Source organism: Leopardus geoffroyi, chromosome A1 (genome assembly GCF_018350155.1).
Source record: "Leopardus geoffroyi isolate Oge1 chromosome A1, O.geoffroyi_Oge1_pat1.0, whole genome shotgun sequence".
Classification (NCBI taxonomy): domain Eukaryota; kingdom Metazoa; phylum Chordata; class Mammalia; order Carnivora; family Felidae; genus Leopardus; species Leopardus geoffroyi.
The window spans coordinates 122,190,835-122,218,458 of record NC_059326.1 but is presented as its reverse complement, the minus strand read 5'-3'; the positions used below and the strand labels follow the sequence as shown (position 1 = coordinate 122,218,458).

General features: G+C 39.6%; 1 protein-coding gene and 1 long non-coding RNA gene across 8 annotated transcripts in view; one reads left to right on the top strand and one right to left on the bottom strand.

The window, feature by feature from the left end:
- PPP2R2B (protein phosphatase 2 regulatory subunit Bbeta) overlaps nt 1–27,624 on the top strand; it is a 512,334-nt gene that overhangs the window by 169,560 nt on the left and 315,150 nt on the right. The gene's annotated exons all lie outside the window — the stretch shown is intronic.
- Nucleotides 461–27,595, bottom strand: LOC123605670. 2 transcript variants are annotated; one of them, XR_006715843.1, is made up of 5 exons: nt 27,475–27,544; nt 17,052–17,151; nt 6,168–6,310; nt 2,630–2,720; nt 461–489 (listed from the first exon to the last, which is right to left on the bottom strand). It is a non-coding gene; the product is annotated as an uncharacterized LOC123605670 (long non-coding RNA). The 2 variants fall into 2 exon arrangements; XR_006715841.1 differs by lacking the exon at nt 17,052–17,151 and having other exon boundaries at nt 27,475–27,595.

Sequence of the window (27,624 nt, the reverse complement as noted above, 5' to 3'; positions counted from 1 at the left end):
TGCAATGGAGCTCACAGGCTAAGTGCTCCATAAATGGTGGCCATTATACCATATTCACTTCTTCACTAGTGGGATTCATTTCCTTCTGTCACTTCATCAAATTCAGTTTTGTATCACTGAATTTCATTTCATTATTTATATGACAAGTATTTGACCAGCTCGGATAACACTTTTGAATTCATTTTTGCCTCTCTCCATCTAAATAATGGGAAGTTCCCCTCAGTTCAAAGTAAAATTCTTGTTCCATGATCAGATGTGGCAACCCAGTTGAACTCCATGCTGACAGCTGGCTGTTTCCATTGTTCTCTGGATGATAAAACTATATACTCGGAAGCCTTGGTAACATTTTTGCAAATGACTTAGTGTATTGTCTTTTAGACCTATTATAAATGGCAAATATAAGTGTGTAAGTGTATGTGTGTGTATTTTTAATGTAACAGCTATAGGTCAGGTTAATGAAGGAAGTAAACACTTTATCAGAAGCCAATCCTGTGGATTTAGTCGTAATCAGTACTTTTATTCAGATGTGGATTCATGAGCATTTCTCATTATGTTTTGTAAGTTACAACACACTGATGTGTTTTGCTCAGTGGTAAGGCATATGATTTGGCATCAGTCATTTGGCTTTGGGCTTGTGAAGCAAGGGCTTTTAAATGGTGTGGGGTTTTTTTTTATACATTTTACCTGTTAAATTCAGGTATGGCTATTTTTAAATCTTTGTGTCTGTATCCCCCAAACTTACTGTGATTATAGTCCCCCCATCCCTTTCACTTATTATCTTCTGGTTCCTATTCATTTGCTATCATTGTGTCTCAAGTGTATAACAATTCAGGTTGGCCATTTTCTAAATAATGTGACTCACACACATAACAGCCAAGGTTAGTCACATAATCTCATTCCCTCACACTCCCTCCTGCCCTGGCCATAATTTACTACCAGTCCAGACAACACAGACTACTTATAACATTGTACCCTACAGAGCTCTTCATTTGCAAGCAAGGGAAACCAACTCTGGCTAACTTTAGCAAAACAAGACATTGTTGGCTGAACCTGGGTAGCTCAGCAAATGGGAGGTCTGGCTCAGCAAGGGCAGGAATCAGGGCAGCTCGGGATGTCTAGATATCTCTGTCATCTGGAAGCAGAATGAATCGGCCCCAACCTGACTTTTTTCTTGTCCTTGCATTTCTCAGCTCAAGGTCCAAAGTCTTAAGAGAGAAAACCTGATTATCTTAGCTTGGATCACAGGCAGGGCATCCTGACTGACAGTTTAGCTAAGATCGTAGACAATGGTGGAGGATGATATTACCAGTCAAATGAATGAGTGAATGGATGCAGAAAAAAAGTCACTGCAAGCACTTTATGGTATTGTTTACCTGATTCATAATGACAAATGATTATTACAGAAAATTTATCCACCCAAAAGAAGGCTAAAAAGTCAAATCAAAAGGGCAGTACATCAAGACAGAGTTAATCCCTTCCTCCTTTGTGAAGATAATGAAGATCATAATATTTTCAGATTGTTCAGGTAGGCAGAATTTTATCTGTAGAACTTCAGAATTAGGAAGTGCTAAAGATGATAAATTTCAGTGACTCTAAAACACTGGGGTGGACCAGCTGTATTAAGTCACCACCTCTATTTTAAGAAAATAGAGGTTCCAGCATCCTGCACTCAGAAATAATGTGTTATTTAGGGGTGCCCAGGTGGCTGTTGGTTAAGCGTCTGACTCTTGATTTCAGCTCAGGTCATGATCTCATGGTTCATGAGATTGAGCCCTGTGTCAGTCTTTGCACTGGCAGCTGAGAGTCTGCTTAATAGTCTCATTCTCCTCCCTCTCTTTCTGTTCTCTCTCTCTTTCTCTCTCTCTCTCTCTCTCTCTCTCGAAATAAATAAATAAACTTTTAAAAAGTGTGTTATTTAAATCTGGAGTTTATCTCCAAAAGTAAATTTGAAGGACTGCCAAGCTGCTAAGTGGAAACTCCAGAAAGAGGGCCATTTGCCTGGGCCTCACATTCATGAAGAATATCAAAATTACATGGTCGACCTTATTGCTACATGAAATTGTATGCTATCATAGAACTAGAGTGCCAGGAATGACAAATGACAGTAGTCACACTCTTAATGTTGCATCCAATACCACCTAAACATTTGGGCACTGAGAATAAAATATTTGTTATGTACCTGTTACTTACCAGGTACATGGCACACCTGTGTAGTAAGCTGTGTTGCACTAAAAGCATTAATTGGTTAGTTGTAAACATATGAAATATGTCATAACTTTGGGCACCCTCTTGACATATCTTCAAGCAAGAAGGCTAGTCTCTCTTGGCATCTGTGAGGTACATTCCTGATCCGTACAGGAGTACACACATCTCTGATGCTGTACCCAGTACTTAGAGCCCTCCTAGGGACACTGTGGACTGCCTAAATGGCAATTCTTTAACTGCACATTTACTACCACCCGGGAGCTTTTAAAAAGTACCAATTCTTGGCATCACTGCAGACCAATTCAATCTGAACTGGGGATGGCCCCAAATATCTCTTTTTCAAAGGCTTTCTAGGTGACTTATGTACTCTATAGCCAGGTTCGGATCGCTATATTCAAAGTAAAAAAAAAAAATTATCACATACTTGAGAATCAGTGGAACAACTGTCAGGCCCTGAGTTCTCTCTTTGACAGCAGCACCAGGTAAGCTGTTCTCCGAGCACAGTTGTCCTGCTCCTGTCAAAGATTAACAAACCCTAATCTGTGAGAATCCAGTACATGCATCACCTCTACCATGCAGCCTTCCAGACCTAGCCAGGCAAAGATGGCCGTCCTGTCTTCCATTCCAGGATTCACCCATGGAGATCTATTACAAATGGAGATCCATAACCCCCAACTTGGTATTTCAGAAGTTTCAGGGATAAGGCCTGAGATACTGTGTCTTTAGTAAACTCCTTAGACAATTCTTATGTGCAGCCATTGTGGGACACATCACTCTCTGTCCCCCATGGTATGTGTACATGCTTCTCTTATTACACATTCACTTAATTATTATGACGTATTTACCTTTCAAATTCATCTGCTAAGCCCTGAGCTCCTTAAAGGCAAGAATGATATGCTAATCAATTTGGATTCCCAGAGCCTAGCATAATTCTCTCAATAGATGTTTTTGCACCAAATGAACAATATGAGCAGATCTCAAAACGTTTTCTTTAATTTTTTTAATGTCTCATGATTTCTTACAGGGACATATGGATTTAAGAAAACAAAGTTATAAGGATTCAATGACTTTTTACCTTTTCTTTTCTACATAGTGTAAGCCTTCTTCTCACAGTTGGATTTATGTTTCTGAGTACCTATTTTATGCCAGGTACTATTAGACACTAGAAACAGAATAATAATAGCTAACATTTATTGAAAAGTTGCCATGATAGATTAATTCATTTCATCCTCACAGCAACTGGGATATAGGAATTACTTTTGTCCTTAATTTTACAGATGAGGTGAGGCACAGAGAGGGTAGGTAATACACTTAAGTCACACACCATAGGAGATAATGGAAACAGTGTCTGAACACCATCTGAATCCAAACACAGTTTCTGAGCCTAATGGTGCTTCTTACTCTGAATGATGTATAAAGCATGGTCCCTGATCCTAAGGAACTCACAGCCTCATGGGAGAGACGGACAATGTCAGAATATAGTATCATAATATATTAAAGTTCTATAGAGGAAGGGAAAATGTTTATAAAAATAAAAATAAAAATAAAAACTCAAGAAGGTTTCATTTTTGCCTTGAGGCGAGTAGGGGAAACATAGTGAGGAAGACTTCATAGAGGTGACTTGGGTTGAACCATGAAAGATCATTAGTGGAATGTGGCCAAAGGGATGGATGCATGAGAATGCATGGTGTATGTGGACAGGCTGAGTATATTTATGGTGGATCCAGAGAAGGCAGTGGTAAATGGTGAGATGTGGAAAGGCACTATTGGCAGATAAAACAGCAAAGGTGTGCATAGCCATTAGAACTCTTACAGAAAGTGTGATTCAAACTGACTTAAGCAACAAGAGACTGTCTTGCCTCATTAAACAGAGTCACAGGATAGGGCTGGCCTTGAGCACAAGGGTATAAGACTTCAAACCATGTGCTTAAGCATCTAGTGATTTTCTTATGGTCTCTCAACCTGGCTTCTGCCTCTTAGTTCCATTCCTGGCTGTGGCTCCAAAACAATCATCTCCTGCTCAAAGTACCAAACTCACCAGCTAAGAGAGTCCACTTCTCCAACAGTTCAAGAAAACCTGCAGACATAAATTTCACTGACCCTGATTGATCAGATTTGAGTCATATGCTGGTCTCTGCCCTCCTTAACTCAATCACCAGAGGGTGGAATGCACAATTTATTTAGCCTTAGTCATATACTTCTCCTTTGGAAGTCATGCAGTAGTCATGAAGCATATGGGCACAGAAGACATATACCCCAAAGGAGAATTGGGGTATCATAGTCACAAGAAGAGGAACTCAGTGCTGAGTAGAAACATAACAAATGCCCACTAGAGTAGAAGTTCAGTTTTTGAGAGTCCCTGAATGTTCTCTGTAACCTAATCAAGGCTTTTTTGCATCTCATCTTGGAGTTTCTTTCTCAACCTCAGGCAGTGAGCTTTGTTTGGTCACTGGCCATGCAGAGACCTCTGTTTTCTTCTTTGGGGCCCAAACTGAGTTGAAAAGCAGGCTTCTGTTTCCCCTTCAGTTGTGAGGATGTTCACCATGGAACAAGATACAGGATCACAAACCATGCTTTGGACTTCCGGAGAAAGCCTCTCAGGCTCTCTCTGCTGAGTGTTTGCCAAATCTGCCTAATTAGACCACCCCCTCCCCACCTACCCAATCTCCATCCTATTGGCAGCCACTTTCGAAGGGAAGTTCCCGAGACAGGAATTGTTTAGATGGAAACAATCCTTCTGTAATAGCCTTGGCCTCCTCTGGCATGAATTGAGCATTTACAGTAGTGAAGCCATGTTTTATTTATGTTATTTCCTCGAGACCTCTGGTTAGCTTCTCTATTTGCAATGCAAATCAGAATAGAAAAGGTTTTATATATTCTACATACACTTCTCCTATACATCCACATTCAGTGACAAGAGATTGCAATCTCTTGGCCCGGCAGTTCTAGTGTGATTTCGGATAATAAAAATACTCACCACTTACAGTTGTAACTTATGCAAATCGAGTCACAGTCTTCTGAAAAGCTGAGACTAAGCAGCAGACTTGGGGGCTCAGAAAAGTAGCACCATTGATTAACACTGTCGTTTGAAGGGGCAACTTCAGTGAGATACTCTAACTTACACCCCAGCACTCAGAATGGAACAGATAACCATGAATTCAAGCATCACTTAGCATGCAAGTTCTTGCCGGCGTTCCATTAGACTCAAGTGGAAAAAAAAAAAAAATCAGAGCCACGTTTGAGGAAACAAACAAACAAACAAGGACCTTGTCTGTCTGCATCTGGTACTGCCTGAAAGTGGAATGTTTATGTTTGCACTGGGGCAGTTGGACTATACTAGCCACTGGCTAATTATATTCCCTTTTGTGTAAGGCATTATTTAAGTAGCTACAGTTTGGGAAATGGAATACTAGGTGAGTCGCTTCATAGAATCCACATGAGTAAAACCTGTTAGCTCAAAAACTAATGCATTAGGATTAACAACCCAAATGTAAGAAATTCCACTCAGCCTTCTGGTCACCTGTGGCCACTGCATAATCCCAATATTTGTCATCGTGTGGTAGGAGTGGCCAGCAGCTATGACACGCTGGCCATGAGGCAGGGATCTGTAGTAACACTTTGTTATCCAAAAGACCTGACACAGGTATGTGTTAACTCCCTTTCTAGCCCTCAGCTCATTCTTGGAAACAATGGTTCTTCTTCCATATTGTCAGCAATATTTTTTTCTCAAATTAGGTTGCCGTGCGTGATGATTTTCTGCTTTCAAAAATCATACTCATGTGTCCATAATATAATACCATATTATCCATGATGACAGGACTGAAAATGCCTGTCCCTACTCTGTTATAAGTTTTGAGGAAAACAAATAGCTATTTTCGTTTCCCCTTTGCTCTCCTATTGGGTGCACCCTGGAAACATAGCACTTAAACAGCAGTAACAGCCACTACAGGAACACAGCTCACCTGGTAACTGAAAGCTTCTGGGTTGCAGTGGGGATCAAGGTAATCCATACATTGGATTTGGACAGACCCAAGCAGCTCTTATAATTCAGACCATGAATTGTGGCCTAATTCTGGGGGAATTCACTGCTTTCCATGATAGAAGTCTGTTTGGCAGAGGAGAAATGTTTTTTTTTAAATGAAATTCATTTGGTTAATAATTACCCACTCAGTTAGGTTGCTTTCTACAGTTCTGTAAATAAAATTTCCTGCATTGCCTTTCCCAATGATGGATGAAAAGTGGATTTAGCTTTTGAGGAATGGATCCTGAGAATATAGCCAAGTCCTCATTTCCCTGTTGGTAATAGTTGCATCTAATGTCTTCTGGCTATTTTTCCTCCTGAATAATTACATGATGCAGCACACAGAAAGCACCAAAGAGGCATTCATCAGGAGTTGGAGAGATTCAATATGGGTCACTAAGGTGCCATATGTTGGCCTAATTTAAAAAGAAATTCTACAAACTATGGCCAACATATATTAGAAGTCAGGATGTCTATCTGGGTAATTGGGTATCTGCAAATCCTAAGTTGTCCGTTAGAACGTGTCTGTCAGATAGTCGAAGCAGCAAGTTACACAAGGGACACATTTGGTTAAATAACAGAAGTTGATCTGATCACCAATTTGCAGTACCTTTTAAATGAAAGCAAAACATTGGGCTCCTCTGAGAAAGCATATCAGATGTATGTGGTTTTTTTCTCCATATCCCTCCAGATCCCTCTTTTTTTCACAGTATTTCTTTACCTTTTATTATATAAATGTATGTAATACTCTTTAAGTATAATAAATACCCTTTATATATGTACATAGTTTTTATATGGTATATCTTTTTTTATTAGATATAGATATAGATATAGATACATAGTTTTTAAATGTTGACTACCAAGGTTGGAGGGAAAGCAGGGAAGAAAGGTTGAAAATAAAATTTTACTGATAATATCAGCTTTTTTAGGTGTCATCAGCTTGAAATAAATAGAGCTCTTAGACCGCCTACACAGCCTTCTTGCTTATGTGAATATTCTTCCATTTTTTTACCCTTAAATCACAGGACACAATTCTGCTTTCTCAGGAGATACAGTGAGTTTCAATCAAACTATGTAAGAACCCAACCGAATAAGATCTAGTACAGGTCAATCACTGTAATAATGTGGAAAGACTAAGAATACTGCTTTATTTAAGCTTATGATTTCTTTAAACCTTTCAAATCATTAGGAGTTTGTCTGGGTTGCATAATTTGATAATGAAAAGAAAATAGGATTGTGAAACCCACTTTTCTCTCCCCATCTCTCTCTCTCTTTCTCTCTGATCCCCAGCTTGAAAATACCTTTTCAGTCCCTTCTCTTCAATTAATGAAATAGTTTCCCACCCTACTCCCATCCTGCCTGGAGACACCATTGCCATGGTTACCTGGATACCTGTTCTCAAAGAATATATGTAGTAGCAATCAACAATTTAAACGTCTCAATGTGTTGCACTTAGGAACAGTAATGAGACCATTATGAAACTACTTGTAGTGAAAATACCATTGATGTTACAGTCTGAAGATTAAAACTTTAATTTGTATTCATTTACTCATTTAAAGAGATAAGGATGAGGAGGCTGATCTCTGCAGCTAAATAGCAAGCCACTGACATGAAATGCCATCCACCTGAGACAAGATATTGAGGCTGCCTCTTCTTGAATACAAGTTGATAAGACGGAGAGAATAGACAGAATCACCCAACAACCTAATGGAAAGTTAACAGGAAAAGGCCAGTGTGAAGATGGTATATTTGGAGAATAAATGTTCTTTAATAGTGAATCCATGTGAGGGTCCAGAAAAAGAGATACTCGGGGATGTTGTCTTTATTTTATCTGAAAATATTGTTTTGGTAAGCTTGATTCGAGACTTCTCATATGGGCCCATACCAGTTTTCTCTGGGGAGAAACATACTTCCCTCGTGCTTTAGCTTTCTTGCCATCAAAAACTTTGATTGCCTCTCTGAACCAGGGGACTTAACCTCATGTCTCTTATAAAGGCTTGGGGAGATGATTTGTAAGTAATCTGAACTAGTGAAAATTTAAGACTCACGTTTGCCAATATTGCAATTTAAAGAAAACACATTAGAATGGATTAAAGATTAACCCTGTAATTTCATTTATTCTCACAATCTCATAGGCTATTTTGAGTGGGAGAGAAGGGGGGTAGTTGTAGCAAGAATGCTGGAAAATTCAATTAACTATGGTATTGAGGCTGAAAGTACTGCTTATTGACTGTGCGCTCAACATTACATCCCTGGTTCCATTTTACAAATGCATTTTTCTGTGAATTAGTATAGGGACTTTTATTAAGTAAATCTGATCCCTTGGAAAGGGAACAGGAAACACACTGATTTTACATTCCAAAACCGTAGAACTTTTTAGAGTGAATTAAAAATCAAGACAAAGAAATGAAACTCCATTCTATCAAAATCTCTAGATTGCAGATTCACATCTTACATGCATGCACACACACACACACACACACACACACAATTCTGGATGAGTCAAAGTTTTAAAAATTAAAAAAATCAAATTATGAAAGCACTAGATAAAAATTGTTTTATGTTTATTACCTAAGAATAAAGGAGAACCATGGTTTAGAATTTCATAAAGGGGAATATATTTTTAAATAATCATAAACTTAAAGTTTTACATCTATATATCTCATTAATAATTATTAGGAGAAGAAACTAGAATTCTCATGCATTATTGGTGGAAATAAATAACCCTTTACTGCATGGATAACTTGGTAATATGAATAAAAATGTATATTTTCTTTCTATTGAGATACCTTATCCATAGGCATTTTTTCCTAAAAAGATAGTTGTTTAAGTAGAATCAAAAAAAGAGGGGAGGGGACACCTGACTGGCTCAGTTGGAGGAGAGTACGACTCTTGTTCTCGCCGTTGTGAGTTCAGGTCGCACATTGGATGTAGAGGTTGATTAAAAATAGAATCTGAAAAAAAGAAAGAAAAGAAAAAGGGAGAAAGGAAGGAAGGAAAAAGGAAAGAAGAGGTATCACAGTATCATTGACTGATCAAGTAAGTGATCAGAACTTGACTTACTTCTGATAATAGAGAAACCATTTGGTTGGTATGAGAAATATTTGAAAAGATGTTCATCACATTTTTAACATGGTTATTTTTGGTGGTAGAAACATAGATTTTTAATTTCTTCTTAATATGTGTCTTAGTAATTTTACTATTTTTTGTAAGAAGCATGCATCCGTATATAAATCAGGGGCAACGATAGAGCTTTTATGGGTTGAATTATGTCTCCCTAAAAGATATGTTGAAATCCTAACCAGCAGTACCTCAAAATCTGACCTTATTTGGAAATAGGATGTAATCACTTTAAAATGATTTCATACTGAGTTAGAGTGGGGCCTCATCCGGTGTCACTGGTGTCCTTAGAAGGAAGAGGAGAACCATGTGACAATGGAGGCAGAGATCGGAGTGCTGTGTCTACAAGCTGAGGAATGGCAAGGCTTACTGGCAAACACCAGAAGTTAGAAGAAGCAAGGAAAAAATCCTTCTTTATAGGTTTCAGAGGGAGCATGGCCCTTCCAACACCTTGACTGTAAGCATGTAGCCTCCAGAACTATGAGATGATCGATTCCTGTTGTTTCAATTCACCCAGTTTGTGGTACTTTGCTCCAGGAGCCTTAGAAAACCAACACAAAAGTCATTTTAAGAGGACATAGCATCTACGTTGCCACACGTGGAATAATCAACCCCAGTGTTAACAATTTTGCATCCAATATACTGACCTGGGAGTTAATTCATGGTACTTAGAAAAAGGCAGTAAATATGTCCTACTTCTTTGATGTTATACAGATGGCACAAATGCTGAAGTGGTCTGAATGCACCCCAGGTAACAGAAGCATTATTTTCCCAGGCCCCAGAAGCTCCGTCTTTTGTGAGCCATCATAAATATTGTGAAACATCTTGGGATATATCTCATTGAAGCACCACTTTGAAGAATTACAGTCCTGTTTATCACAATTTGCATTTTTTCCTCAACCATATTAGATATGACTGTACCAATAAGCTGAGAGGAAAACTAGGTCCCAAGTGTTTTTGGCATCTTGTCAGTACTGAAGGTCAACTACATAGCGGTGAGCCAGAATGCATTGTGAACAGACATATGGCATTTGTTTGGGAGAAGAGAAGGTGGGAGGAGGAGGGTCCTGTTTTCCAGCTGCCTTCCAAAGTCAGCCTGGATTTCTGTTAAAATCTTAATGTATCTTCTTTAGCCTCATAATCATTTTCTTTCTAAGTGGTCTTTTATAATCTTGAGAACCAAGAAGACATGATTCTAGGAAACCTATGCCTTCTGATCGTGCTGCGTCTTTGGCAGAGTGAACTAGAGGATCTAATTGCATCAGGAGTGGGTGAATGTGCCAGTTCAGGACTAGAGTCTGAACACAAGGGGAGAGGAACCAAAGACAAGGCACACTTCTCTAGTAAAGCTACAACTTATGGAAAATATAGCAACAGGGCTTAAGTCACCTGTGTTGTTTTTAGACTAACTGCAGTTCAGTCAAATTATACCTGTTTGGATGCTCTTATGATAGGTAATTCATTTGAGCACAGACACTTCTGTGTGCATAAACAGCATGTGTATGTGCCTAGGGTGATTTGGGAGATAACCAAAAGACCAAGGATTAGTCAAGAATTTGGGTGCTTTCAAATGACAAAAACCCAACTCCAAAAAGCTTATGCTAAAAACAAGGAAAGGGATTTTTTTTTGGAAATTCAGGGGTGGGGTGGGGGAGAGCATCCTGTCTCTAAGGACTCATCATTAAATGGGTCTGTTCATCACTGTACTCCTTTTTAGCTCTGGTTCTCCTTGAGTGGTGGCCTTATTTTCCCTCCTGCTAATGGGTTTCTCCTATGTGGTCAAAGCAAGTAAGGTTTAGCTCCAGACATGTGTTCCTATGGCTCATAATCCAAGATGAAAAAGAAGAGACAAAGTTCCTCTTTTTCAGTGTCCACACATAAGTTATTTCAGAGAAGTTATCTGATTGTTGGTTTTGGACTAGGTGCCCATCCCTGAGTCCCCGCTTATGCTGACTAGGAGGATGGGGCACTCTGCTTATCCAGGTATAGATCTGCTGCTAGGAGAGCAAGGCGGTAGCACTGGCAACCCTATTAATGGAGGGTAGAGGGGCACCTGCATGACTCAGTCGGCTAAGTGTCCAACTCTTGACTTCAGCTCAGCTCATGATCTCGAGGTTCGTGAGTTCGAGCCCCATATCAGGCTTTGCACTGATGGTGTGGAGCCTGCTTGGTATTCTCTTTCCCTCTCTCTCCACCCCTCACCATCCTCAAAATAAATAAATAAACTAAATTTAAAAAGATAAGGGGAGAAAGATTACGTTAAGGTAGAAAAGAAGTCAAGGTGCTGTTATTCAGAAGAAGAACGTAGTATAAGAAAGCCAAACAGGGGCACCTGGGTGGCTCAGTTAAGCGTCCAACTTCAACTCAGGTCATGAGTTGGTGAGGTCAGGTCAGGTCGCGGTTGGTGAGTTTGAGCCCCACATCAGGCTCTGTGCTGATTGCTCAGAGCCTGGAGCCTGCTTCAGATTCTGTGTCTCCCACTATCTCTGACCCTCCCCCCCCTCAAAAATAAAGAAAAATTTAAAAAAAGAAAGAGAAGATGAATGCTGGAATACCCAAACATTCCCCAAATACTATATCCCTCCCTGCTTTGACCTAGGCTTCCATGTCACTTGAAATCTTTGTCTTATTCTTTTAGGTTTTACAACTGTCCAGTATTATACAAAAGAAAGATAGGGGCCCCTGGGTGGCTCAGTCAGTTAAGCGTCCCACTTTGGCTCAGGTCACAATCTCACTGCTCATTAGTTTGAGCCCGGCGTCGTGCTCTCTGCTAACAGCTCAGAGCCTGGAGCCTGTTTCAGATTCTGTGTCTCCCTCTCTCTGCTCCTCCCCCACTCACTCTCTCTCTTTCTCAAAAATAAATAAACATTAAAAAAATTAAAAAATAAATAAATAAGTAAATACAAGAAAGATAGATAATAGATAACAAATGGATCAAAATGGCAAAGCTGACAAATGAAATGACAAGCCCAAGTCTATAAACAAGTAAATAAAAATTGATTGCACAATTAAAATTATTATATTCCCTGAACTATATATTAAGGAAAAGTTAGATATATAATCCTTGAAAAGTATAAAGGACAGCTTATGTTTTAAAGCAAGCTATAAATTAATATAAAGCTATACTAAAAACATATCAAAAGGTAACTCATGAGATTGGGGATAAAAAATACATGCAGAATGCATTCAGTCTACGGTCTTATCTGTTCAAGCAGGAGCTGTACGACTGGCTATTCAAAACCAATGTCTCCTGTGAACTTTGGGCAGACCAGTTTACTATGTAGACACAGTCAGTTACAATACTTTATCCCTAAAGGGGAATCTAAGCCACCAAGGCTTTACCTCTCAGGAAATGACTTCAGCCGTGAAGAATTATAAATGACTTGCAAAAAAAAAAAAAAAAAATAGAACCCGTGGATTTGTAGCAGGTGTGGTACTTAGAGACCAATCTGGTGGTTTTCCACGTTAGCCAGGATAAAAACTGAAGTCTGACCTTGACTTCTGATCATCACCCTCCCTCCCAGTTGTGGAACCTGGAACTTGTCTTGCCTGAACTCAGGATCTCATACTTTGCTCAGAGTAGGATGACATCAGACCTTTGGAGTTCCCCAGACCCTTGCATACTTGTGGTCTGCAGTATTTATTTTCTCATTTTAGGTATCAGCTTTTGAGGGAAACTCCAGGTGGTAAAGTTGCATTTCCAAATGGGAATCAAACAGCCTCTTCCATATCTTTTAAACAGGGTCTCAGTTGGAACCAGCCCAGCCAGGCTCATGTAGGAAACAGGAAAGATTCAGGAGCCTACTCCACAGAAAATGAAGTTTCTAAGTCAAGCTGGTTTTCTGTTATCCACATTCATATTATCTATGTAAAAGTCTATGTCTAACTAGTGTCTGGGTTTCCAATTTTTTAAAAATTAAAACACAGAGGAAAGAAAAAGATCAACTAACATCCCTTTATCCAGACAACCCCTGTTAACATTTTGATATATGCCGGTCCAGACTTTATTCATATGTAAATACGAGATGGAACTGTATTTTCCTTTCACAGCAGTAATTTTCTCTTGTAGCACATATTTTATCACCTGAGTTGTAAAACTTAATTTATTATAACATGTTTTTCCATTTAAATAAATATCTCTCTGTCATCATTTTAATCTATTATATAACTGTAATGTTATATATATCATATTACAATAATTATATATCACAATATATTATACATTATATACTATATTATACAATGGTATATATAACATATATGTTTAGTTATGATTTTAGGGTATTTCTTCTTCATGACTATATGTAGTTCTGTGATGACACCCTTAAAAACTTTTATGTTTATTTCCTTAGGTTCAATTCCTAGAGGTACAATTGCTAAATTAAAGCAGTTCCAGAATCTTTAGGGTTTGGATGGTTAGACAAGTTGGCATCTAAAATGGCATAAGAGTCTTCATTTTCTCTCATGCTCAGAGTACCATTGATTTTTAGAATTTCTGACTATTTGGTGAGGGGATAGTCTCATCTCCATAGATCATCTCTTTAAAGACACGCAGTTTTTCATATTTTAACATATCTGAAAACAGATTGCATCTTGCAGTAGATAGTGACTCAACATTGCATTTCGGTTTAATTGGCCGTGTTTTCTTCTTTCCTAGTAGCACATGGAGTAGCAGTGTGCCCTCTGATCACTGGCATCTTCGATTGAGTGAAATACTGTATTCAGTCTAAGCAATTTTAAGTTTTGGCCCTGCTTTCCTTGCCACCCACCAAGCTTCTGGGACCAGTTGCCCTTGCTAACTACTTACAGTGTGCTCAAAGTATGTAAATTCAATTCAACTTTTATTCACGTTGCTGTGCATATGGCTCGGGGAATACAAAGACGAACATGACAGTGAAGAGAAAAACTTAATTAGGAAGGTCACTGCATAAAATATTGTAATGAATTTTACCTCGAAACCTTTGCGGAATGAGGCAGGATATAAATAAATAAAAACATTATCTATACAGAAGCCAAATAGACATTAATCTTAGATCATCTGTCGCACATGTTTCCTTTGTTGACACAGATAACCAAGCGCTCCTCTGAGCTTCCCGCATTTCCTTGAAGCCTTTCTCTTCTGGAAAGTATAAATGCTGCTCACTTAACTCCAAGGGTGTCTGCTTGCCTCCAGCTTTTTACCCAGCCACATACTGCTCAGCCCTCAAATCCCAGTTCAGAGACTACCTCCTTTGGGAGATGACTCTGGCTCTGTGTCTCCTTTCCTCTCTCCTGCCTTCTGTCAGTATTGCTTCCACAGTACGTAGTACACTCAAAACCACACGTTGTGGTAATGCCAGAAGGTATCTGGAGCATTCCCAACTGGGATCCAGGGGGTAAGACTGCCCCAGCTCCTCCCAGCTCGGCCACGTGTTACCTATCTGTCCTTGGGTGAGTAACTCTTAAATCTCAGTTTTCTTACCTGCAAATTGAAGTGACCACTGCCTTGTTCAACGGGTTGTTTTAGAGAATCCACTCTAATAAAACATATAAAGCACTTAGCACAGGTGCTGCCATTGGAAAACATTGGGGAAAAAAATGCTAACTTACTGGTTCTCTGTCTCCCCAGCAGACCAGTGCCCTCCCAGAGAGTATAAAGTGTGTCCTCTATGTCTATGATCCTAGTTACCTGGTATGGAGCAGATTCTCAGTACAGATGTGTTAAAGAGCTCATACATAAAAACTAAGCCCCCAGCCTTAGGGGTTAAAAGAAATTAGGCAACAGACTTCTCTTTTTGGCTCAGGAGAGCTCTTCTGCTTTCTGCATGGTCTGTCTACAGAGAAAGGTTTTGTAGTTTGTTAGTGATACGAAAGTAATCAAAAGGACTGCAAGATCTCAATACACCGTTCTTTTTGTTATTTTTAGTTTGTTTGTTTATTTACTTTTTTGGGGGGGAAGGGTAGAGAGAGAGAACCCCAGGCAGGTTCTGAGCTGTCAGCATAGAGCCCAATATTGGGCTAGAACTCACAAACTGTGAAATCATGACCTGAGCTGAAACCAAGAGTCTGACGCTTAACTGACTGAGCCACCCAGGAGCCCCTAAACCATTGTTTTTTTTTTTAACAAATAAAAAAAAAACACAGTCATAATAATTGTCTAGGGGTTGAGGTTTTTTTTTTTTTTTTTTTGGTCCTTGCTTACCAGGATTCTTAAGGCTACTAACAAAAACATGGTTATCTCCTGTATTGGTAACCCTTGTGTATGACTATTTATTTCATTTACTTCCTGTGTCCCCTCGGAGGGGGATGTGATAGTAATTTAAAGATCTTATTAAGCAACGTGAATGATCAGGACATTGTACCAGCAGATGGAAAGACTGGCTAAAATGATATTTTATCAAGTGACTCGACTGCTTATATTGGGAAATCTTTGCTGTCTTGGAACTAGAGATATGACCAACTGCCCATATGGAATATGTGACTGAGACACTTCAGGAAGTTATGCCACCCCACAATGTCAACACATCTAGCCTTGCTGATGCCTAAAATGATGGTGATAGAATTTATGTTCTCTGAGATATTGTTCCATGTGGAAATGCCATTTTATTTGACCATTGCAGAAGGAACAGCCATAGCTCCCATTAATTGAATACTCTGATCTGCCACGTAGAATCATGTCCAGTCATCAATTTTTCAATCAGTCTTATGAAGTAGGTATATTTCCATTCCATTTCTAGATAAGGAAAACAAGGCTTCCAAGTTAAGTGACTTGCCCAGGCAGTTGGGAAAGATCAGAACTGCGAATCAAACTCAGCAACATCTGACTCTAAGCCTGTGCAGACCTCAGAAGTCATGTCTCAAATCAGCATGGTTCTAAGATTTGCTCACTTCCCCAGCCATGTTTCCTACCAAACTTCACACCTAAGACACACCAAACTTCTTTTTAGTTCCTCCAACATACCAACTATCACAGTTTTTTTCTTCCTCTTTGCCATCCCCCTTTGCTCTCTGGCTTATCTTTTGGGCCTCAGCTAGAATGCCACTTCCTCAGAAGATTTACTTCCTGACAGCTCAACACCGTCCCCAGATGCTGTTGGACAGCCCCACCATCCCCAGATGCTACTTGGCCATCCCTCATGTTGGCATGGCTCATTCGGCATAGCCGTGTCTGGTATAATTCCGTCCTTCATTGGACTGTAAGTAGCACAAGGGACTGGCTGTCAGTTGCTCTGGTTTTTCCTGTTGTATCTTCAGTGCCTGGTAACTGGTAGACGTTTAGTACAGAGTGGTGGAATGGATGAATAAATTCACGAATGAATCAACAGTCACTGGTAGAGTAGGAACACACTGCAGTGAGAGAGTGACAAAGTCCCATCTATTTTTCCACACCAAAGGCAAGTCCTTCCCTCCTCATAATTCTGTATCCAGGCTAGCCCTGCCTCATTATGGACATTACCAATTAGCAGTCTGGTTCACAATAACACCACCTTTCACTTAAACATTTGTTGTTTCCTCTGATTTCTTTCTATTTCAACTTTGATGAAATAGGATCCAAGTTTCAAATATGTGGCTTTAAAATTTGAGCTACAGCTAAAACTAGAAAAGTTGTACATAACATTCTTTGAGGCCAGAGCCTCCCCCATTCACTTACCTACACACACACATACATGCATGCACACACACACACACTTTATTTTTTTATTTTCCCTCGCTTGTTAAAGATTACCTCCTCTGGTTTCTCATAGGTTCTGTTTCTTGCAATAAGCCATATGCTCATAGAGTATATGTGTTTCATTTTGCTTCTATCTGAATGCTTGGAAATCTGCCTGAAGTGGAAATTTCAGAACAAAACAAAATGGTAATCAATAGCATCACAAGTGTGGTTGATAGCGGGGTTTTTTCCCTTTTGTTTTTCCTCAAAAAGTAGGCACCATAACCAAAATGCTTATGTGGCAGAGAATGAAAAAAAGAAAAAGCAACCCTCTCGAATAATCATAAAAAGCCTTCTGATTTTTAGAAGAAATAATTAAGGTGAGGTTTGACCTGCTCACTAATCAGAGGATTGGGTTCCCAGAACACAGACTTTGTGCTATTCTACTTAACCAAAGAGCAACTTGGGCATTTATCCAACGTACTCCTCAAGGATCTAATATGTTAATTGAAAAAAAAAATCTTAGGAAATAACTTTACAAGCAAACAATTCATCCAATTGGAAACACATGGGATTATTTTCCAATCTCTTTTACTTGAAATCTCAGCTGCTGATTGAAAGGATTTTTTTTTAAATCAGAATTTTTCAAAGTACACACAGAATTAGTTACAATTCCAAGGTAGAATACAATTTGCTTTAATTAAAACAACATACACTCTAATTCCCACATGGACATTTTAGATTTTTGCGTGCTTAATGCTGTTACAGGTAAAGAAACATTGTTTTCTGAGCTGTCCTTCCAGATTCTCAAGGCCTCCCTCTTACCTCCACAGCTGTAATATCTCTGATGGATATAGCTTTCTCTACCGCCCCTCCTTCTCAAGGTTCTCTTGAGACGCTTCCACATTCAGTATTTCTTGACATGCACTAGGCGATTAGCTTCCATTTTCTCACTGCTCTGTGACCTTGCTTATCCTAATCACAAATGTGATGTGCATAAAGAAGCTCTCAGCAGGGGGAAAGGGCTTAGCCACCTGGACCACTAGACCCTTCAGTCTCTTCACAGCATCTGTTGTCCAAAGATTGGATATCTTAGGTAATTTGATTGATCCCTTAACACCAAGACAGAAAACTGAGGGGCCGGCTGATAACCTGATAACCTCTAGAACACAAAAGGATTTGAATTGGAGAATCTTGATTCCCTGGGGTCTAGACAATTGAGTCCAAACTGAACATACTAAGGAAGGACCAAAGAGTTTGGAACTCTCCCGATGCCTAGGGAGGGCAGTTGGGAAATAAACCACATTGTTGCTAATGACCAGACCTGGAGAGTGGCTGGAGGTTGGGGGAGAGAATTTAGATTAATCCTTTCCCACCCACACTACAGAGACAAAACTCACACGGAGATAGGCACACTCACGTACAAGCAGAGCCCACTGTGCCTTCACACAGTTGTCTTCTAGTCACCATTGAAGATTTGAGGACATAACTTCTTTATTAGTCATTAAGATAATTAACACGAGTTTCGCATTTAGAGTCAACTCTCCATTATTCGTGAAAGAGCAAGCCAAGGTGGGACTAATGAAAACCTATAGAGAATTCTTGAGCCTCGCAATTTCAGTCCTTTGTACCACCCACCTAGGCATTTCCCATGCCTGCTAGTGAGGAGGTAAACATGGCCCGAGTGTCCTCCCCTGTAACTCTTGCTTACCTTCTGCCAGAGTTGCTAAGTACCATGAAATGTCTCAAAAGCCAAGAATTTGATAAAAAAGGAAAATGGCATCTAAGTAAATCCCTATAGGCAAACAATCCCTAAATGTTTGAATTGGTGCCATAGCGTACCCTTGACTGGGCTTAGATTCATCAAGAAAATGCTTCCCATTTAGAAAACAGATTATTGAGAGTGGGTACTGTTTCTGGACATTTCCAAGGATGTCGTGAGGAGCAGGTATTCTTGTTAAGAAACTGTTTTAAGTTGCAGGGAGGTCAACCATCCTCTTACCTCCCTTTCACATTGTGCAGCAGAAGAATAATAAACAGGTTGGTTCTGCGTTCAGCAACATTAAGATAGTGAACAAAAGCATGCACGCATAAAACAATTTCATCACATTGTCACTTGCCAAGGTATTATTGCAAAAGGATCTGGTTTGAGTTACAGAGATATCACTTTCCCCTTTCAACTATAGTTATTGAGAAGAACACTAAAAAATTTTTTTTGGCAAAAGGGGACACAATTTTCAGGCTAGTTTGCAAGGTCAAATGAACACCAAGGAAAATTTATATCCACTCAGCATGTGGGGAGTTTTATGTCTGGAAAAGGACTTAATTATGGTAGGGTAAATAATTTGAGTTTTTACAAGTTAAAGTAATAGCATGCAGTATTGGCCGAGCATTCTTCTGGATGTTTAGTTATACCCAAGAGATTTGTCTCTGCCCTCCAAAAGGAGGGAGGTGGAGAAAGAGTACAGAAAAGAGAATTTTTAGACTAACATGTCAACTGAGAGAAATGAAGGTAGGCTTCAGCAAGAATGAGAGCATTTGGGGGCGGGGGGAAGCACAATACCATTAAGAGCCAAGTATGGATCTTTTCTTTGAGTTTTTAACTCATGTCTCTTTATCCTCCGAGTTGGTCAGTCACATCCACCTTAACCTCACTGCCCTTTGTGTGTGTTGGGGGTAGGGTACTGGAGAGCAGAGATCACTGCCCCAACCCAGAAAGCCTATTCAAAACAGGCTGGTCACTTCCCCCTGAATCCCAGGACTCAAATAATTGCAACTTCCTTCTTCTCCAGATCCCTGGATCATTGCTAGAATCCCTCTAAAACCACGTTCCTCTCTCTCTTCAAAAATGAAATTATAAATTGAGAGCTCATCCTCTAAATAAAGGCCCACAGGGGTTGGTGTTATTTAAAGCAGTAGAGATGCTATTTCTCTCCTATATTCCTCATGACCAGCCACATGGACTTTTCTTCTAATCCTGATCAAGCCAAGCTTGCTTCTACTGTCACACCTGTGCTTTTGATGTTCCCCTGCTGTGATGCTCTTTTTTTTTCAGAAAGATCTTTGCTTGGCTGGTTCCTCACTGGTCTGCTCTCATTACAAGTGCCCCCTTCTCTGAAAAGTGTTTCTGGACTAATCAATCAGAAGCCCACCTCCTTTCCCCTCTATCACCTAAGACTGATTTGTTTCCTTCATACCACTGTTACTATCAGAAAATGTTCACTTATTAGTTCACAAGTTTCTAGTTGGTCTCCTGCTTATATAGAACATCAGCTCTGTGAAGGGGGTCCAATTTCTATTTCTGCATCTCTGATATCTAGAATAACATGTGGATGAGCATAGGCATTCAAATAATTATTTAATTAAAAAATTGTGGGGGTGCTTCTTATGTACTAGACAGTATTTACATATATTATTTTATTGAATCCTCACCTCAAACTATGATATAGCTCCCATCTTGATTTTACAGAGAAAAGAGACAAGGCTTAGAGACACGAAATAACTGTTAACAGTCAAGATATAAACCCAAGCAGTACATTTCCAGAACTCATGCTCACAACTGTGACTCATTTTTTCTTATACATTGTATATAAACCAGTTTCCAGTTGCACATATAAGGAGCTTAGACACTGCCATTCCATCCCAACAATAGGTGAAAAGCTGAATGTACTGAAAAGTACACAACTCTTCTTGGATTTGTAGAAGAAGGGAGGGTGCAGGAGAAACAGCTGCCCCCCCCCCCCGGGATTGGAGACAGAGGTGAATGTAGGGAGTGTTGGCTTACTGGAGCAGAGACTCACAAGGGGAAGCAGTTTGAGGAACCAGTGTCAGGGTAGGAGAACCTGAACTATAATTGACGAGTTCCTGGAGGTTCAGTGTGGACATCTCTGAGAGTTAAAAAGTCCAAGGGTACCCAGTCATGGAGGGGAGGGGGTACAATTTATGAAAGTTACCTCCAAGAGGTCAACTAGGTTCTCACAGTAAATATCAGACAAAAATCCCCTTATTCTTCCAGCAAGAGAGGGGAATAGAACCATTTTGAAATATGCCAGAGCATTCTTCTCAGCAAGACCTGCCTGGTTAAGAAGTTAACCAAACTGCAATGCACTGGAGTTTTATCAGAACTTAACTGACCTGGGGACAGGGAAATACCCACTTCTAGTCAGCTCTACCCTTCTACATGAAAGGTGGGAAATAGTCAACTCTAGCCCACTCTAGCTATCCTGTCCCACCTAGGAGACAAGAAAAAAACTGAGAAGCACTTGTGAAGTTCATGGGCCAGAGGCATAGGCTCACTAATAGATGAATACCTAATCATAGGACTGCTGAACACTTCCCTTCCCCTCACGTATTTTCACCTCATTACTAAAGGCCTGTTTTTAGCAGTTCCTTTTACCCAGTTCATCATGCCCAGCTACCAAGAAAAAATTATAAGACATACTAAATTTAAACAAACAAACAAACAAACAAAAAACCCCACAATTTAAAGAGACTGAATAAGTATCAGAACCAGATATGGAAAGAATGTTGCAATTAACAGATTATCAGACTGGGAATTTAAAACAATGATCATTAATATAGTCGGTGCTCCCATGGATAACGTAGACTGCGTGCATGAACAGATGGATGGCAGAAGCAGAGAGATGGAAATCCTAAGAGAGAACCAAAAAGAAATGCTAGAAAAAGAAAAAAGAAATGCTAGACGGAAAAAAAAACACCATGACATAAACGAAGAATGCCTTTGATGGGCTCATTAGTAGACTGGACATGGCCAAGGAAAGATCTCTGAACTAAAGGATATAGCAGTAGAATCCTTGGAAACTGGGAAGCAAAGAAAACAAGACTGAAAAGGAAAAAAAAATTGAACAGAATATCCCAGATGACTACAAAAGATGTAACATACACATAATGGGAATACTGGAAAAAAGAAGAAAGAGAATGGAACAGAAGAAATATTTGAAACAATAAAGATTGAGAAATTTCCCAAATTAATGTTAGACTTCAAACCACAGATCTAAGAAGCCTGGAGAATAACAAGCAGGATAAGTGTCTCCCCACCCCCACCCCAGACCCCTTCACCTAAGCATATACTTTTCAATCTACAGGAAATCAAAGATTAAAAAAAATAGAATTCTGAAAAAAGCCAGAGAAAAATAAAGTTGAGTCAATTTCTTGCCTTAAGGACTTCTCAGAACCTTTAATATGCTAATGTACCCCAGGACTTGTCAAGATAAGGATATAATATCCCATTCAATTTTTCTTTTAACCACCGACTCTTCTTTTTCATGAAGATTTTCTTGACATTTCTTTGAACTCTGCTACCCCTGAAGTTTCTTTGGAAATTGTTCTCACATTCAGTCTGTGTCTTCAAAAACACCTACTTAGATATCAGAACCATAGATCCGCCACTGATTCAAATATTCATTCAACAACTGTTTTTTGAATGCCTATTATGCACCACTCACTTTTCTAGAAACTATGAGATGCCAGTGGAAAAGACAAAAATCCATGCCCTTTTTGAGTTACAACATTCTAGAGAGGGGGAAGATAAATAATAAGGACAATAAATAAGTAAATTCTATCATACCGTGGAAGGTGATATTCCCTGGGGGAGAAAGGAGAATATTGAAAATGATGAGATGGGGGTGGGGGTTAAAGAAGAGCCAGAAGGAATTGCAGTGAGGGAGAGGCAGATGGAGAGATAGGTATACGATTTGAAATAGGGTGGTCAAGGTGGGCTTTATTGAAAAGGTGGCATTTGAGCAACACCTTGAAGAAAGAGAATTAGCCACATGGATATCTGAGGAAAGAGTATCTCAGGAAGAGGAATCTGCCAATGGAAGGTATCTAGAAACCTGGCTTCATGTTTTCAAGAAGCATCAGACCAGCATGCCTGGAAAGGAGTAACAGGCCATATAGAAAAAGATGAGATTGGTAGATTAAGGGGGTTGCAGGACAGACCACGTAAAGTGAGTCATTGGAAAGCTGAAAGTATTATGATGAGTGAACTAAGTCAGTCAGAGAAGGACAGATATCCTATGTTTTCACTCATATGTGCAACTTGAGAAACTTAATGGAGGACCATGGGGAAGGGAAGGGAGAAAAAGTAGTTACAAACAGAGAGGGAGGGAGGCAAACACAAGAGACTCTTAAATACAGAGAACAAACTGAGGGTGGATGGAGGGGGTGGGGGGGAGGGAAAATGGCTGATGGGCATTGAGGAGGGCACTTGTTGGGATGAGCACTGGGTGTTGTATGGAAGCCAATTTGACAATATTATATTCATTAAAAAAACAACAACAACAACAAAAGAAAAGAGCCTTTGGCTTTTATCCTAAGTGAGATGGGAGGTAACTGCAACGTTTTGAGCAGAGGAGTGGCACAATTAGCCTTACTTTTAAAGAGGATCCTTCTGGCCATTATGTTAAGCATAGAATAGCAGGGATCAAGGAACGCTCTGAGTATAGAATATAAAGAAACAAAGTTAGAAATAGTGAAATCAGTTGTAATAATACCACGAGAGATGTTGTGGCTTACACCAGAATGGAGGCAGTGACGGTGATAAGAAGGCATAGGTTTCTGATTTATTTTCAAGGTAGCCAACAGGATTTCCTCACAGTATGAGAGAGAATGAGAAGAATTGAGGATGACCCTAAGTTTTTTGGTCTGAGCATGTGAGAGAATGAATTTAACATCAGTCAAGATGGAGAAAGCCTATAGGGGTGGAAGAGGTTCCAAGTGGGAAATTAGGGATTCAGTTTTTGGCATGGTCACTTGGAGATGTCCTTAAGACTTCCCAGTGGAGATGATATAGAGGGAGTTGGAGTCTGGGTGAGAGATCTAGTCTAAATATAGATTTGAGAGAGGCCAATAAATGGACAGGGTTTTAAATCATGAGAATGGAGGGGCGTCTGGGTGGCTCAGGCAGTTCAGCGCCTGACTTTGACCTAGGTCATGATCTCGCAGTCTGTGAGTTCGAGCCCGCCTCGGGCTCTGTGCTGACAGCTCTGATCCTGGAGCCTGCTTCAGATTCTGTGTCTCCTCTTCTCTCTGCCCCTCCCCTGCTCATGCTCTGTCTGTCTCTGTCTCTCAATAATAAATAAATGTTTAAAATTTTTTTTTTAAATCATGAGAATGGAGGAATCAGCATGGCAGTACTACGGAGATCCAGTAGAAAAACTGAAACAGAACTGAGCCTGAAACCCAAATAAAAAAGGACATGTTTCTCAGGAAATCAAACCCAAAGCCTTGACTGGTGAGTAGAAGCAGAGCAGACAATAGGAAGAAAAATGAACTTCAGCTTTGGGAACTTGAAGAAGGTATGTCTAAGAGGTCTTGTCTCCCACATAATGGCTGCCTTGAGCTCTGTCTGAGGAAGATTCTGGGACCGTGTCTGGGTGGGGAAGAAATTAGTAATTAGTGTTATCTGTTAACAGTTGTGGAGTACTGAGTGACAGCAGGCAGGGCAGCATCAGATTTTTACCATTCTTGGCTGCGAGGAAAGGCCACGTGACTAAGAATAAGCAGCACCTGACGTTTGGAGAGTTCACTGAACGCTTTCAACTTATTGCAAGTCAACTGGCTTGGTTTATAGCAATATCAGTGTAGAACTTGTTGCTGAAATTATCTTACTTATATAAGAATAATTTTACTGCTCTTGATCCATTAGCATATGTTGGACTTAAGTGTATGAAAGGTGATCCATGAAAAAAAGAATAGAGTAAAAGAAATTCTGTCCTAAGCAGGATGTTCTCCATAATTTGTGGACTCAGGGCCTGAATTGGGAAAGTCAAAACCCCAGGCAGAGTGGAACATGGAAAACAGCAGCCTCTCTGCCATTGTTGAGGAGACTCACCCAATTTAGACAGGTGGGCAATGCAAACACTCAACAAAGCTGTCAGTAGAAATGATCGTCCTTTAGGTGGACGGTTGGGAAGAATCACATTTGTGGTCAAAGACAGCATATCCCTGGCCGAGACTGTTTATGTATATAGTGGAGACTGAAGAGAGCCCAAGCCCTTCACATGCTTCTGGTTAATCCTGAGTCTGAGTGTGTGAGCGTAAGAGACTCAAAAGGGCCCAGAAGAAATTAAAACCCAGGAGGCTTAAAGACAGCCTGGATTTTAAATGTGTTCCCCTACCCACAAACATATCCAACAGCAATGAATGGGAGCTTTGCTGGTTCAAGGTGTTAGAGCACAGTTGATGTGCAATCATTAGTTGACCATCAAGCTGCCCAGACTCAGGAGTAACACCTAGCAAGCCAGGTTTAAAAATGAAGGGTATATATTTAAAATCACAACAATTTATCAGAGACACCAGTGACTCGGGACACAAATATAGCCTAGGCAAGTTATTAAACAAAGCAGTAGCAACAACAACCTCCAAGGGAAAAAAAAAAAAATACCAGAATCAAAGTAGCTGTAATATATTAACTAGAATATCCCATTTTTTAAGAAAAAAAAAATTAAGAGACTTGCCAAGAAACAAAGTGTGACCCACACTCAGGTAAAAGAAGCAATGAATAGAAATCATCTCTTCTGAATGGAAGCACTGAATAGAAATCTTCTGTTATCAGCTATTAGCAGACAAAGGAAGGCAACTACTACAAATATGTTCAAAGAACTAAAGGACACTTATTTAAAGAATTAAAGGAAACTAACAATAGATCAACAAATAGAGATTCTTAATCAGGATATAAGATTATTAAAAGTACCAAGTAGAAATTCTATCCCTGAGAAAAATAATAGCTGTAAAAAAGAAAGAAAATTTCACTAAAGGGGCTCATCAGCAGGTTTGAGCATGCAGAAGAAAGAATCCGTAAACTATAAATTGGTAGAAATTATCTAATCTGAAGGATAAAGACAAAAACGAACAGAGCCTCTGAAAACTAGTGGGATAAGATCGAGCATAGCAACGTCCATGTAATGGGAGTCCCACACGGAGAGAAAAGAAAGGACGGAAACATTATTTGAAAAAATAATAGCCCCAAACTTCCTAAATTTGATTTTTAAAAGGCATTAATCTATATATCCAGAAAGTTCAAAGAAACCGAAGTGGGATAAATATAAATAGATCCACACCTTGACACATTGTAGTCAAACTGTGAAAAGCATAAACCAAAGAGAAAATCTTGGAAAAAACAGCAAGAAAAAACAACTCATCATCGATAGGCAAACATCGATCCAATGACCAGCTGGCTTCTCATCTAAAACCATGGAGGCCAGCAGGCAGGAGAAGGACATATTCAGAATGCGAAAGAAAAGTAAGTGTCAAACAAGAATTCGGTATCTACCAATACTATTCCTCAAAAATGAAGGCAAAATAAAGGCCTCCCCAGATAAACAAATATTGGGCAAATCTGTTGCTACCAGATCTGTCTTATGAGATATACTGAAGGAAAGAAGTCCTCTGGAAAAGACACCAAAAAACCACACAAATCCACAGGAAGAAATGCAGAACACTGCAAATAATAAATATGTAGGTTAGTATAAAAGATTACATTAATAAACCTTTTTTCATCTTTCCCCAATTTCCTTAAAAGACATAAGAATGTATGAAATAATATTAACACTGTAGTGTTATATTTATAATCTGTAGACTGATTATACATGACAGTAATACCACAAAGGCAAGAGACAATGGTATTATATTAGAGCAAATTTCCTAAATTTTCAAATTAATATTCATCTGAGGAAGTCTGTGTTAAGTTAAAATGCATGTTGAAATCCCTAGGGTGGCCATGAAGAAAATAATTCACAAAAAATATATACAGTAAATCCACAGAAGAATTGCAATGTCACACAAAAATATTTGTTCCATGCAAAGAAGGTGGTCAAAGAGGAACAGATAGTCAAAAAGGACAAGAGACATCTAGGAAATCTAAGGCAGATCTTTGGTAAAACTTCTCTTTTTGCTGTCATGTGATTTTGGTGAAGAGGGATCTAGAACAAACAGGGCGGCCTACTTAATTTGTGGACGCCGAAATGCAGGGTCCTTGTTCAAAAGGTATTAGGAGTTTCACGATGGTGGCAGCAGACTTTGGAAAAAAATAAACAAGGGGTCCTTCTGAGCCCAGGGCTCTGTGACTTCAGAAGTTACTTACTCATGAAACTGTCCCTCATGACAGGTAAGAAGCTACCGTATCCCAGGTTCCCGCTCTTTCAGTAAGTCTCCTCTGGGAACATAATACCTTCTATTGTAGTCTCTCCCTGTTGTCTTTTCCTTTCCCATACTTGCATCCTGAGTCTCCAGCATTTGGGAAGAACTCAACCCTTCTCAATTAAAAGTCCACGAGATGGGATCCAAGCTCTTGTATCCATGTGAGCAGCTCTGACTACACTTTGCTACAGATTTTTTTGTTTTTGCATTAAAACCTGTAATTCCCTGATTTGTGCTGACTCTGTGGTTTTCAAGGGCAGTTGGCATTTTCAACAAAGGCAGCAAGTCAGTCTCAAAGAAGAACATCATTCTAAGCAGCTGATATTCATTAACTCACCTGACAATGTGTAGTAAATAGGAAAGCCATGAAGGGTCTGTGTGGGATCATGCTGGCGCTAGCTGATGGACTTGTTAGGGTAGCCGTTACCTCGTGGTTCAGCTGTGCAATGATCTCATCGTGTCTTCATAATTAGTCTTTATGACTACC